At 45.4% G+C, this 14,298-nt stretch overlaps 1 pseudogene; it reads left to right on the top strand.

Annotated features, from left to right (window-relative positions):
• The first annotated feature begins 2,168 nt into the window (after positions 1-2,168).
• LOC102143261 (jupiter microtubule associated homolog 1 pseudogene) lies at positions 2,169-2,632 on the top strand (annotated as a pseudogene).
• The last annotated feature ends 11,666 nt before the right edge of the window (positions 2,633-14,298 follow it).

Genomic DNA, 14,298 nt, shown 5'->3' with positions numbered 1-14,298 from the left:
GTATAAATAACAAAAAAAAAAAGAATATTTTTCTTTCTCTTGATCTGTAAGAGATGGAGTTTGCACCCCAGGGCGGGAAACATGACTGTGCTATGTGTGAGGGGAAGGATGGCTGCTGACAGTCTAGAAAGAAGGGTACTCAGGGGGGTATCCCTGTAATGATGGGGAGCCAGATGCTGACAGCAGTCCTGCCTACAGTTCCAGTCCTTGGGGTTTAATCCTCTTCTGCTACTCCCAAACCCTCAAAAGTTACAGCCTGTTCTCAACTTCCACGGGGGGACTGTGGGAAGTGTCTGTGTCCACCACATTCAGGAGGAAGCAGGACAGAGAGTGACAGAGCCAGACACGGGTTGTGACAGGGGGGAAGAGCAGGGTGGTGGTCCAAGGCTGGACAACTGGATCAGGCAACAAACAAGCAGCAGACAGATGTGGAAATTACAAGGCTGGTGGACAACACGGGGCCTCAAATGAGTGTGATACGAACACCAGAGCGATGAATCGGGAACATTTGGGATATACCAACATTGTTCATCTATTTTTCTTTCCTTTTTTTTTTTTTCTTTTTGAGATGGAATTTTCCTCTTGTTGCCCAGGCTGGAGTGCAATGGTACGACCTTGGCTCACTGCAGCCTCTGCCTCCCAGGTTCAAGTGATTCTCCTGCCTCAGCCTCCAGAGTAGCTAGGATTACAGGCACCCACCACCACACCTGGCTAATTTTTGTATTCTTAGTAGAGACGGGGTTTCTCCATGTTGGCCAGACTGGTCTCAAATTCCTGACCTCAGGTGATCCACCCGCCTTGGCCTCCCAAAGTGCTGAGATTATAGGCGTGAGCCATCATGCCCAGCCCCTCGTCAATTTTTCTGTTGAATAAGAAAACAGAAATGGCTCTAATGAAAATATCATCTTCATAGAAATGTCTATTAACATTCTTCACAGCCAAGAATGACAATACAAATGGCAATGATGAATGTACAAAGGACAGTCCTTTACCCCCACGTATACTTGGAGCTAACTGCCTTTATGGTGTCAGTGTTGATAAGGAATCGTTGCCTTGTTTTTCAGAGCCGTTTTAAAGTAAGCATGCGGTACACCTTGTGATCGGCCCCCTCCACTTCAGTTGGCAGTCCCCTATGCCTTCTCAATCACAGGGGATTAAAGAAGCAAACATTTTTAAAAACCAAAATGAAAGGTGTTCCCCAATAATTCCAGAGATTTATTTTATCTTCTTTACAGAAGAAGATATTCTAGAGGGTAAAGCCTAGAAGGTCCTCAGTTCTGGCAGAAAAGTGTTCTCCTGTTCAAACATAAACCTACTATAGATTCTCTGTCTTTTAAATTAACATTATAATTTAACTGTCCTATGTACAGAATAGTAGTGAAATAGCCGACCAAACTGAACTTGATACTAGATATTGTGACTCGTTAAAGAAAAAAATGCAAGTAACTCTGCGAAATTGTATAAACACAATTTAAAACTAGCTGCAGCCAAGGCAAAGGCAGCAAGGCAAAACCAAGTGGTGTTAACACTTAGAACACCGTGAATATTAACTCAGAGTCTGCTACTCACTGGGGAGATCTGTGGGCCAATTTGCCTAAATTCAGAGCTAAAAACACCTTTTTAAAATGTCAAACGTGCATAGGATATAAAGAAAAAGAACAAGGTGGAGGCAATTAGCAAAAATAGAAAATTGGGGAAGTGAAATTTTGGCATTTGTATTTTGATCTCACACAGGGATAAGTGGAGCTGTGAGTCAACTGGGCACAGGGACTTCGTGTCAAAGGCTTGCCTCACATGGTTGTGCTACAGAAGCTTCCATGGGGGGCACGTATGTGGTCAGCTTCTGATGGTATTGGCTGCGTGACTCACCAGCAAGGGACCTAACTGAATAGCCATGGTGTCCCATATTTCAAAAGCCGTACAGAAGGGATTATGTTTGAAGCCCACTAACCATGCCGTTTTTAACCTAGGATAAGTTATTCACATCTTAGGTAGTAATAAGTATCATTTCAAAAGAGCATTTAAAGAGACATAATAACATACTCCAAATAGCATTTGAAAAGCTAACATGTGGGCAGGAGACTCCCCTGGCGGGGGCCACTCTGTGGGGTATGGAGCCTCCCTGTGCCCCTCGGTCCGACCCTGTCAGCATTCTGCTTCCATGTGCCATGACCACCACCACCACCTTCAAGGATGTCGACCCCAACAGCAGGAATAGCTCCCAGGTTTTGCAGCTGCCAGGTGGTGGATCCAATTTTTCACTGGGTTTTGATGAACCAACAGAACAAACTGTGAGAAAGAACAAAATGATCTCTAATATCTTGGGGACATCTGAAGAAAATCCACCTTCTTGGGCCACGTTGGCAGGTGCCAAGTCTAGAGGTGGTGGGGAAGACTTGGAGTCATCTGGACTGCAGGGCAGGAACTCTTCTGAAGCGAACTCTGCAGATTCTTAGATCTGAAGGGAGAAGATGACATTCATGAAAATGTGGAGACAGACTTGCAAGGCAGCCTGGGGCAGAGGGAAGAGAAGCTTGCGCCGGCCATACCTGTGCTGAGCCCAGTGGTCCCGGCCTCAGCGCCATCCAGAGGAAATCCCCCTGGTGGCAAGTCCAGCCTTGGCCTGGGTTAACTCTGCTCTGACCATCCTGAACTTTGTTGTTTTGTTTGTTTCCTCCATGCTTGTGAACTGCACAACTTGGGCCTGACTGTACATCTTTTGGATTTATTTCATTAAAAAAGGAGGACTTTTAAAAAATAAAGAGACAATATGTCAACTACATGGTTTCTATGATATCCCTGTGAAGACCTCTAAAGGTTTTTCTACTTTTCCTCACTTTAAAACACTTTTCCTGTGTCTTTGTTTCTCAATGATTTCAAAGCGGCCTTGAAACCACACAATATATAACTCGGAGGAAGGATCAGGGTAAAGGGCTGGAGGATTCCATTCCCTGAAGTCTGTCGATGTTACCTGTTGATGGAATAATGGCTATGAGGAAAGCTATAAAAGCAGCTCAGACTGAAGGCTATGGGGAAGGATGTTTGTCAGGACGTGTCAAAAGATTTTAAAATGTAGATTCCATTCTCAGAATTTATCCTAAGAAAGCAAAGATGGATTACGCAAAGGTCTAGCAAGGAGGCTCGCAGCAGCATGGTTAATAATTATGAATGTTGGACGCACCCGGAAGCTCCAGCACCAGGGAACTGGGAAAATAAATGGCAGTACATTCAGACCAGAAAACAATCTGTCAGCATGAAAAATAAATTCGGAGAAATGTCCATATGAGCAAAAGAGAGCTGTTCACAATATATTCTTAAGAGAATCCCTATGTAGAAAGCTATGTAGATAACCTGAATTAAAGCAATTAGAGAAACCTAAATGTGAGAACAGAGAGTGTATTCAAAAACATCTAACTCCGCTTCTTTCGGGCACTGAGCTGAGCGCCCTAGGGGCTGCAAAGATGAAGAAAATTGTCCTCAAAAAAGCACATAGTCTCCATGGAAAAGAATGACTAAAATGCCAGGTAGAAAGTAGCTAATGCCATAAATGGGGGGGGGGGGGGTGTGTGTGTCAGAGAGAGAGACAGAGAGAGACAGAGAGAGACATAGAGAGATAGAGACAGAGAGATTAAGATCAAGGAAGCCGTTTGGGGAAACACTTATACCAATAAGAATGACTCTGCTGAGAGAAAATGGCTAAGGAGAGGCAATGTGGCTATGAATGACCCCAGGGAATGGAGCCCCAGTCCCTTCTAGGAAGTTTGGAGGGAAAAGTGAGAACTCAAGAGCAAATCAGGGAGACCCGTCTTCCCTGCTATGTCTAACTTGCCATGGCAAGGTTGGGTATCTCTGTGAAGTGAGGTGCTTTGCCACCACATAATGCCCAAGTTTGGAGTTCCCCAAGCTGGCATCCTAAGCCTCAGAGGAAACACTACTCTTTTTTGGGGGGGGTGGCGGGGATGGAGTCTCACTCTGTCACCCAGGCTGGAGTGTGCAGTGGCTCAATCTCAGCTCACTGCAACCTCCACCTCCCAACTCAAGAGATCCTCCTGCCTCAGCCTCCTGAATAGCTGGGATTATAGGCACACACCACCACGCCTGGCTAATTTTTGTATTTTTTAGTAGAAATGAGGTTTCACCATGTTGGCCAGGCTGGTCTTGAACTCCTGGCCTCAGGTGATCCGCCCGTCTCAGCCTCCAAAAGTGCTGGGTTTATAGGCCTGAGGCACCGCACTGGGCTGAAACACTACTCTCATGCACCCTGAACAAATCAGAGAAAGCTGATAGTCACCAAGCATCCTGTGCAAACTTGAACAAACTCCGCATCACCGTGTGGTGACTCCAGAGTAGTTCCGTGGGAATTCACTTTCCCCAGGCCTTTTCAGAACCCCTCCAAAGCCCCAGAATTAATTCAGTCCCCAGAGAGTCTCTGGACTTTTGACATCTTTATTAAAGGATTGGCATACAGAGGTACCCACTTAATGGTAATGATACTTATCCATCCATCTATCCATTATCCTTTCATCCAGCAAACACACACTAAGCATCTACATGCCCAACCTAGAGAATACGAATAAGAATAAGAACCAATTTCTACCTTCTTGGTGAGGACAAATGGTTAAACCAGCAAGTACACTAAGGATTACTATTACCATGAGAGAAGCAGAACTGAAGCGCCATGTGGGAACGAAGGAAGGAAGGAGGAGGAGTCAGGTCGGTGGCTCATGCCTGTAATCCCAGCACTTTGGGAAGCCAAGAGAGGCAGCTCACTTGAATTCCTGAGTTTGAGACCAGCCTGGCCAACATGGTGAAACCCCATCTCTACTAAAATACAAAAATTAGCTGGGCATGGTGGTGAGCGCGTGTAACCCCAGCTACTCAGGAGACTGAGGCATGAGAATCACTTGAACCCAGGAACAGGAGGTTGCAATGAGCCGAGATTGCGCCACTGCATTCCAGCATGGGTGACACAGACAGACCCTGTATCAAACAAGAAAAAAAAAAAGAAAACGCTTCATGGAAGAAGTAATCTTCCAAAGATGGCAAAGATGGGCAGGTAGAAGACACGGGGATGCTCACTTGAACCCTCTGGGTTCCCAGATATCATAGCCATGACTCAATGTCTAATAGTCATGACTGGAACCTAACCTGACCTACTTGACCTAGGTAAGAAAACAATGGGAACGTACTGACCTAAGTCCCTGAAGAGCAGGAGTGTGACTGCAGACACCTGGAGTCAGGGACTCAGACTCTCTCCGACTCTCGTCTCTGCCTCGCTCTGTGGATCGCCTTTCTTCTCCCCTAACCACAGCTTGGTTTTCTCACAGAAGTCAGACATGGCTGCTACAGCTACAGGCTTACATCTGCCAGCTTTTCCTCAAGAGAAAAAAGTTTTCTCCCCACAGGTTTAGTTTTTGAAATCCCAGGGGAGTGACTGGTGTGTTCTGAGTCATGCATTAGACACATGTCACTGTGGCCAGAACAGTGGCTCCCATGATTAGCTCAGCTTGGCCAGGGGCCTACCTTTGGACCAAACACTTTGTACAGACAAGTAGAGTGATGTAAAATACGAATTACCCATTTGGTTCACATTGGGTAGCAAGAACAACTCCCCCAAATAAAGGGAGTCTTATTCTCAGAAAGCACCAGAAACACAAAACAATAAATATCCACCATGTCAGGACACCACCAAACCATTCCTAGTTTCCAGCTGTCAACAGAATCTTCTGGCCCAGGGTTCATATGACAGTAGCAAAGCTGAAACTGCAAGCCTGGCTATGTGAGCCAGCTTCTAACCAGATTCAGGTGGTGCAAGTCCCTTCATGTCTGGTGGGGAGTCACAGTCAACTGGACCAGCACTGAAGTAGGCCAAAGAGCAAAACTGTGGACAGAAAGGAATGCTGAACCCCTGCCAGGGTGGAGCACCTGGAATGCCCATATCTTCAAGGCTGCAGTCAAGGTCATTAAGCCTGCAGAGGATGGGCTAGAGGGTTGCAGAGAGCTCAAGTTCACAAAAGCAATAAGGGTCTTGCGGGATTAGATGTAGGGGAGCTGTGAGAGAGAAGAGTGTTAGAAGTGTCAGCAGAAATGACAACTGAAATTGAAGCACAGTTTGAGTGGCAAATATTAACTCCCCATTCCCTATTCCACACAAACAGATAGAGGCTTTTATTGTGTCCCTTTTTGACGCCATTCCTTATAATTCTTCATTTCCTCTGCCCCACCTTGGGGTTGTTATAGATCACTGATAGCTATCCATCCCCCAACATATTTTACTTATTTTTCTCATTTACTCTCTGTGTTCCCCACTAGATTGTAGCCTCCATGAGAGCAGGGATTTTGCCTGTTTTGTTCATTTCTGAATCCCCCAAAATAATGTCTGTCATTGAATAAGCACTTAATAATATCTGTGAAATTAATTTGCTGAGGACTGAATTCCCAAGAAAGAGATACAGTCTCCAAAGAGAACTGCTATGTGTCAGGGATAGAACGTCCCCCCACTCTTTATGCTGTCTTCCACATGTAGGAAGCTGCCCAGCAGAACACTCCTGGGCTCCTCTCCACTTCATTTCCCCCACCCCCAGCCCCACCACGGGAAGGTGCAGCAATGTACACAATGGTGTGTTTAGGACAAAGAATTGGGCCTTCTTCGGTCATGCTCAGGCACAAGCTGCCCACAGGAAGCCACCTCTGCTCTACTTCTGCCTTCCATGCTCTCCATGCCGAGGGCTATGGTCCGGCACTGCCATGGCTGGGGGCAGAGGTGCTTCCATCAAATTCCTGCAGACATAGGTCCTATTCCCAGGATCAGCTGGCTCACTAGCAAAGGTGATATTTCAATCCTACACTTGCCTAACTCTTTTTTTTTTTTGGAGACAGGACTCACTCTGTTGCCCAGGCTGGAGTATAGTGGTACAATCTTGGCTCACTCCAAGCTCTGCCTTCCAGGTTCAAGTGATCCTCCCACCTCAGCTTCCCTAGTAGCTGGGATTACAGGCATGTGCCACCACGTCCAGCTAACTTTTGTATTTTTTATAGTGACATGGTTTCACCATGTTGTCCAAGCTGGTCTCGAACTCCTAACCTCAAGTGATCCACCCGCCTTGGCCTCCCAAAGTGCTGGGATTACAGGCCTGAATCAAAACTATTTATCGGTCCCTGCTGAGTTCAGGCACCACCTACTCATGCCATAATTAGTAAAAATGAGCTTGTTACAAAGTAGCATATGGCACTACCCAAATTACCTCCTGCTGCAGGTCAGCTTCCCTGGGAAACAGACACTAAGATGATGAGATTTGCATGTGGAAGGTTTTTGTGGGGAGTGGTTAGGAGGATCTTCTCAGAATCAGGCACCTGTGAGAGAGCTGGGGCAGGACAGACAGGCAGGGAGAGGAGGCGTTGAACTATGATGTAGATGCAGCCTCAGCCAATTATACAGGGAGCTCTGAATGGCCTGGGGCTGCCTTTTATCCTTCTTCCTTCCAGGACCAGCCATTGACGGGAGCTGCCTCTAGAGAGGAGTGTGGACTTGGCCAAGGGTGATTCCCCTTCCAGGTCCTGAACGGGCATCTGTGAGGTCACCTCAGAGTGGATTCACACACCATCCTTCCATTATATGATGCTGGGTATAACAGCAACAAAATGCTTTTGCCTGTGAAATCACCTGTATAATAACAATTTGCCTGTAAAATAACAACAAAAACCTTTTGCCTGTGTATTTTGCCTAAGGGAGAGGGGTTGCTAAGGGAATGTTTTGAGGTGAGGCCTGTAAAGGGAGAAGTGACAGCAAAGACACCACCCAAGTGAAATCATGTGCCCTGGAATTCGGGTTAGGCAAGAGGAATGCCCCTTCTTTCTAACCTGGCTCAGTTGGTGCCAATCCTTTGAATCCGTTTCTAGATTCCCCCTCCCTATCTTAGAAGAAAAGTGGAGAAGGATTAACTGGCTAGTGGGCATTCCTTGCCCCAGAGAAGATTTGGCTGTCTTCACACATAACATCAACTACAAAGGCTTATTTTCTCCAATGCATGTCATAAGAGTAATACTTTTCAGCTGGGCATAGTGGCTCACGCCTGTCATCGCAGCACTTTGGGAGGCTGAGGCTGGCAGATCACGAGGTCAAGAGATCAAGACCATCCTGGACAACATGATGAAACCCCATTTGTACTAAAAATACAAAAAGTAGCTGGGCGTGGTGGCATGTGCCTGTAATCGCAGCTACTTGGGAGGCTGAGGCAGGAGAACCACTTGAACCAGAGAGTCAGAGGTTGCAGTGAGCCGAGATCGCGCCACTACACTCCAGCCTGGCAACAGAGCGAGACTCCATCTAAAAAAAAAGAGTAATACTTTTCATTCTGATTTTCCCTTCTCTGTGCCAATCTAAGATGCTATTTTCCAGATCTAATGTGCTCAAAGACCGGGACTCATGCCTAGGGAGAAAGCTGCTATATATCATGGTACATTTGGAAGAGCAGCACATTGGAGCCAGGCCCCACCGCCCACCTTCACAAACTCTATAACCTCAAGCAAGCTCAATGGAGCCTCAGTTATCTGACCTGCCCAATGGGCTTTAACACACTACCTGCCTCCAAGAAGGAGCGGCTCAAGTTCTGCCATTTTTATTGATCACTTCTTCAAGCAGTAAATTAACTGCATCCTGCCAAAAATGACTTCCCAGTGGTGAGGATGCATGGGTCTCTCTTTCTTTCTCACCCACAAAGTACTTGGCAGTCACCATCAGACCAGAAGTTTCTTTGCTTTCCTTGCAGGCTTTCAAAAGAAGGAAATAATTTCACCCCTATCAAAATGAGACCCTGTAGACAGGTCACTTAGAGACAACTATATACTGGCTGGCTGCCCTGCCGCTCTGGCACAAAATGCAGTGAGCCTGTTATATATTTGCATCCTTGTGGCTTTTCTGGTGTGTGCATGCCTGGAGCACAATCTATGGCCTCAGTGAGTATATGGGATGTGTATGAGAGAGAGCCATCTCAGCTTTTGTTTGGCTCTCTCATTCTTGCCCGGAGTGTGACTCTATGAATCTCTTTGTTTTTTCAGATAGGTCTCACTCTGTTGCCCAGGCTGGAGTGCAGTGGCGCAGTCTCAGCTCACTGCAACCTCTGCTTCCCAGGTTCAAGTGATTCTCCTGCCTCAGCCTCCTGAGTAACTGGGGCTACAGGCATGTGCCATCATGCTCTGCTGGTTTTTGTATTTTTAGTAAAGACAGGATTTTACCATGTGGGTCAAATTGGTCTTGAACTCCTGACATCAGGTGATCTGCCCGCCTCGGCCCCCCAAAGTGCTGGGATTACAGGCATGAGCCACTGTGCCCGGCGACTCTGTGACTCTCTTACCCACAGCTTCATATCATCTTTGTACCTTTCTGGCTTAAGCTGTCAAAATCAAAGGTAATGGGTGCATAAGAAGAAAATGAAAAATGTGAATATGTAAAACATTTAAGGCAACATCAACAATATATTAATTTGATGATTTCTTGTGATTTAACTATGTAAAGATACTGGTATAAACAAACCGTGAGCCATCTTTATTGTGGCTCTATTTTTTCTTCTGATAGTAAAGGCTATTGATGTAAAATAACCAGATTTACAATATTAAATTTTTAAAAAGACATTTGGATGATTTAGAGGGTTCTCTTAGAAGTGTATTTACAAAACAAAACAAAAGAAAAAAAAAGCTAAGCCAGAGTAAACCTATCAAAATGAACTATCTGGGAAAAGAAAGAGAAAAAGTGAAATTAATTGAACTTACATATTTTCTGACTTTATGCTTGATACTTTATATTTTATCTTATTTAATCCTTACAATAATCCAGTTTAGGTAGGTATTATTGTCCCCATAAGAAAGATGAAGCCTATATTAGAAACTAAATAATTCGTTCATAATCCACCTATTAAAAAAAGAAGAACTGACCAGGCGCAGTGGTTCACGACTGTAATCCCAGCACTTTGGGAGGCGGAGGCAGGTGGATCACCTGAGGTCAGGAGATAGAGACCACCCTGGCCAACATGAAGAAACCCCGTCTCTGCTAAAAATACAAAAATTAGCTGGGCATGGTGGTGCGTGCCTGTAATCCCAGCTACTCGGGAGGCTGAGGCAGAATAATTGCTTGAACCGGTGAGTCAGGGCTTTGCAGTGAACCAAGATCGGACCACTGCACTCCAGCCTGGTGACAGAGTAAGACTCTGTCTCAAAAATAAATAAAATTAAAAATAAAATAAAAACAGAAGAACGGGAATTCAATGTCTTTAAGTTCAATATCCATCTCTTCTTAGATTTTGAACAAATGGCCATATGATTATTATAGTAAAAACAAAGATTATGATCTTAACCTCAAAGAATTTGTGACCACAGGTAACCAAACAAATCATCAACTCAAGAAACACTCTAAGACAGTGTTTCCCAGAGTAGCTGATAGAACAAAAGTCTTTGTGAACGCTCCATGTTTTAAAAAATGTTTCTATGGCCAAATGTGATTTGGGAAATGCCGCTTTTTACAGCCCCGTCTTGAAGATTCATGATGTTCACCACCTACTTAAAGCCTCGGAGAAACAGCTCTCTTGCATCCAGTGGCACTAGCATTCCCAGGAGCAATACTTTGGGACACCCTGCTCTAACGCACTGTCTGATCAAGTCCAGCTGCAGAAATAAAATGGACAGCTCTGCTGGCGTTTAGAAGAGGGTTTGACAGCACTGTGAGCTCATGGGATGGGTAGAAGTTTTCTGTTGGAACTGAAAGTTTATCTAGGCCTGAGGGCCTAGAGAGGAAGAGGATACCTGAGGCAAAAGGTCTGCTCGTGACACAAGGGCATCAGCATGGCCGGAGCCAAGGATGATTTGCAGGAGACAGTTGGAGGAAATGAGGCGAGGTGATTGGAGTTAGAGCCTGGATGGCTTGGCATGCAGATCGGAGAAGATGGAATACAACCTGTGACAGCTACCAACAATACTGGACAAGGACATGAGGCTCCACAGCTTTCATCTCCTGTGCTATCTCACATTATCACAACAATGGGCCAACCAGAGAGGAGGGAACTGAGGGATTCGAGCTTTGTACCTGGGCTGCCTCCTTCCTGTCTCCCTTGTGTGATGGCTCACACCCATAATCCCAGCACTTTAGGAGGCCATGGAGGGTGGATCACCTGAGGTCAGGAGTTCAAGACCAGCCTGGCCAACATGATAAAACCTATCTCTACTAAAAATACAAAAATTAGCCAGGTGTGGTGGCACGCCCCTGTAGTCCCAGCTACTCAGGAGGCTGAGGCATGAGAAACGCTTGAATGCTGGTGATGGATGTTGCAGTGAGCCAAGATAGAGCCATTGCACTCCACCCTGGGCAACAGAGTGAGACTCCGTCTCAAAAAAAAAAAAAAAAAGGAGTTTTGTAGGGAGATTAATATGGTTGTCATGCCAAGGATGGAACCAAATGTGGAGACAGGAAGCAGGAAAAGTGGTGGGAACCCTCTAACAGTTAAACAGATAGCAAGTGACTAAGAGCCTGGAAGCAGCTCTGGGGAAGGAAAGGAAAGAGCGGGTGCACGTGAGAGTTGCAACTAACGACCCATACAATTCAGCAAATGCCCAGAAATGGTGAAAGAATCAATGATAATTCACATGCTTTGAAACTGGGAATTCAGATAATGGCATTCCCATGAATGTGAAGAAGTGCTGATAACATTATTGATCATTAACAGTTGCTGAGGTCTTACTATTGTCAGCACCATTCTAACTGCTTACATTGATCACTTATTTAAAATTCCCAAACCCATACATGAGAACTTTCATTACTTCCATTTTCTAGATGAAGAAACCAAGGCACAAAGGAATGGGTTACTTTCCCAGGGTCACAAACCTAACAAATACCAAAAGTGAGAAGGATGGATCCAGTTCAGAGAGAAGGAAAAAAGAGGCCATAGGTTTGATCTTCGACTCTTTGGCTTAATGCAATGACAGGTAATCCAAATGGTCATGTACTATAGAGAGTTAGAGACCTCACAAAACAGGTAGAAGCTGAGGACTAGGCTGACCAATGGTTTGCTGGGGACTGTGGGTTTGAGTCTTGAAAGCCCTGCACTGGGAAATGCCTCAGTCCCAGGAAAATTGGGACAGTTGGTCATCCTAGGCAAGTGAGAATGTAGATTGTAAATCATTTGCACAGAAACTAGAGCATCAGCCAGGGAGCACATTGATTTTTCCAAGATGGGTAGGAAGAAGGGTGGAAACTGTCCCTTGGGAAACTCCCACAACCAGGAAGCCAGCTGAGGAAAGCAGCACTCAAGGCTGCAGGAAGAGACTCCAGACCATGCAGTGCCTAAATCCAGGATAGAAAAGAGTCTCAGGAAGAACTTGTGTCAGCAAGATGTCAAACGCTGCAGATGTCAGAGAAAAAAAAAAAAACAACAAAAAAGAAGCCATTTACCGTTGGCCACTACAAGAACATTCTAGGACTTCAAGAATAAAAGATAGGTAAATAACACATTATCTAATGATCTCATTTAATTAGTATTTCCATATCTCTTCACTATAGTGCTGTGGACATCTGCATTTTACAGACGAGGAAACTGGGATTCAGAGAGCTGAATGAGCAGGAGGCTCTCCTCCACCGTCTGTTGTGGCAGAGCTGGGAACCACGAGGACGAGGAGAGTGGACACAGGCAGGGGAATGCCTGCTAAGGATTTGAAGTCAAGGGAAGGAAGCCAGGAAAGAGAAAAAGAGGGAAAAGGCCAAGGTGAAGAGGCACTAGTTGAGAAGGAAAGGGCTTCCAAGAGGTGGAGGGAGGCTGTGAGGTGGGAGAAAATAGGTTGGTTTGCCCTGATGAGACAAATGGGCAGCTCTTCGTCTGAGACTGGACAAAAATGAGGGCTAATCAGAGGGAAAGAACACCCCCAAGGGAGGACAGGGTAAAGGTGGAGGCTTATTCTGGTTGGCCTCAATCTAATTGTCAAAGGAGGAGGTGATAGGGTTTGCCTGTGTTCCCACCCAAAACTTATCTTGAATTGTAGCTCTCATAATTCCCACATGTTGTGGGAGGGATCTGGTGGGAGATACATGAATCATGGGAGCGGTTTCCCCCATACTGTTCTCATGGTAGTGAATAAGTCTCACAAGATCTGGTGGTTTGCTAAGGGGAAACCTCTTCCACTTGACTCTCATTCTTTCTTGCTGCCGCCATGTAAGATGTGCCTTTCGCCTTCCACCATGATTGTGAGGCCTCCCTAGCCACGTGGAACTGTGAGTCCATTAAACCTCTTTTTCTTTGTGAATTACCCAGTCTCAGGTATGTCTTTATCAGCAGTATGAAAATGGACTAATACAAGAAGTGAAATAGTCCCCTGGGATGTCAGCGACTGGGGCAGCAGACAGCTACAGAAGTCAGGAATACTTTCTATGAGATACAGCAAGAGTAACACAGACATTGCCCCTCTGAAGATGAACAGCAGGAACTCCCCTCACTAGCAATGCTCCTCAGGCCAGCTTGGGTGCAGTGAGTGATGGAACCTGCTTTTCTAAACTTCCAGAAAAGGAAAAGAAGTCTGGGGATATGTGAATCACCCCAAGAGGTGGCCCTAGGCTCCTAAAGCACCCTTAGCCTGACTGTACCTCTCACTTATACTCTGAATTGGTATCCCTGGCTAGCCTGATAACTAATCTGTGTCCCCACTACATGATAAACTCCTGGAGGAAGGGACCTTGTCTTAATTGACCTGGTAGCCACAATGTGCTGTGCTGTGTCTGCAACTTGGTAATTATGCAATAAATGTCTGACATAGAGAAGTGGCTAAGATGGTGAAATGAGCTGACCATGAAGTCAAGATTGGATAGAGAATCTGAGATGACCAGGAGAAGATTCATGAGCCGGATGAAAGGAGAGGGTTCATGGTCCTGTGGAAGTTAAAACTGTACTGGAACCAGCTCACATCAGCTCACAGGAGTCAATTTTGCACATTTCTTCCCAACTTTACATCAGTGAAATCACACTGGTAGCTTAAAATCAGAAATGGTGGGAATATTTACACTATGGGAATCAACAAATGCTACATATCAGAGCTTCTTTTCTCTGAAGAGGAGGTTGATAAATTACCAACATACCATTGAATAACAGCCAGATTTCATACAGGTAGGATAGGAGAAGTGATGATTCAGAGGTTGTGTACAATGAAAGAAACCATTGCATAAGACAATAGCTACAGATTTCCTCTGCAGAGGCCATAATTCCCAAAAAAGACACCCAGAGCCAAAGCACATGCCTCCTTCATTTTTAAGAGCAAGGAGTTCCTGTT

Source organism: Macaca fascicularis, chromosome 12 (genome assembly GCF_037993035.2).
Source record: "Macaca fascicularis isolate 582-1 chromosome 12, T2T-MFA8v1.1".
Lineage (NCBI taxonomy): Eukaryota > Metazoa > Chordata > Mammalia > Primates > Cercopithecidae > Macaca > Macaca fascicularis.
The sequence above is the reverse complement of the archived record's forward strand: the minus strand, read 5'-3'. Positions and strand labels throughout refer to the sequence as shown.